Raw genomic sequence first — 674 nt, forward strand, 5'->3', positions numbered from 1 at the left:
TTAATGTGTGTATGAGTGAGTAAGTGGGTGAGTCTGAGTGTGTGTGTGTCTGTCTGTGTCTGTGAGTGAGTAAGTGGGTGAGTCTGAGTGTGTGTGTTTGTGCTCTGGATGAGTTGCAGCCCCAGTGTGCCCCCTGCTGTCTTGGCTGATTTGGCAGAAGGATCTGCCGTCTACTGTGGTGCCTCAGCACGCCTCTGGACTGAGCAAACCTTATGCACATCCGCCCAAAGAAATAGACACCTTTTCAAAGCATCAAAATGATTCCCACCTTTTTTTTCTGTTCCCACAATAATTGCAAAATTAGAGCAGTTTTATATCTTTATATATTTTTGTCCCATAATTTATCTATACAAAACTAAAACATACGTTTACATGCAACGTTTTTTGTTTTAAAAAACAAGGCATTCAGCGTTCTTTTCAGATGTTTTGCAAACAGCTAAAAAACTTTTTTTGCAATGATTTTTTTAAATGCTCTTTTTCCATAAATAGTGTTCTTGAAAGCAGCGGTTGAAACATAACAGTCTCTGACCATCTACAAAGTCCTGCGTCTGTCATACACAAGGTAGCCAGAGGTGTGTGTGTGCGTGTGTGTATGTGCGTGTGTGTGTTAGTGTGCGCATGTGTCTGGTTGGGTGTGTGAACTTGAAAAGGAAACATTTTCTCATCAGAAAGGG

Source organism: Clupea harengus, chromosome 3 (genome assembly GCF_900700415.2).
Source record: "Clupea harengus chromosome 3, Ch_v2.0.2, whole genome shotgun sequence".
Classification (NCBI taxonomy): domain Eukaryota; kingdom Metazoa; phylum Chordata; class Actinopteri; order Clupeiformes; family Clupeidae; genus Clupea; species Clupea harengus.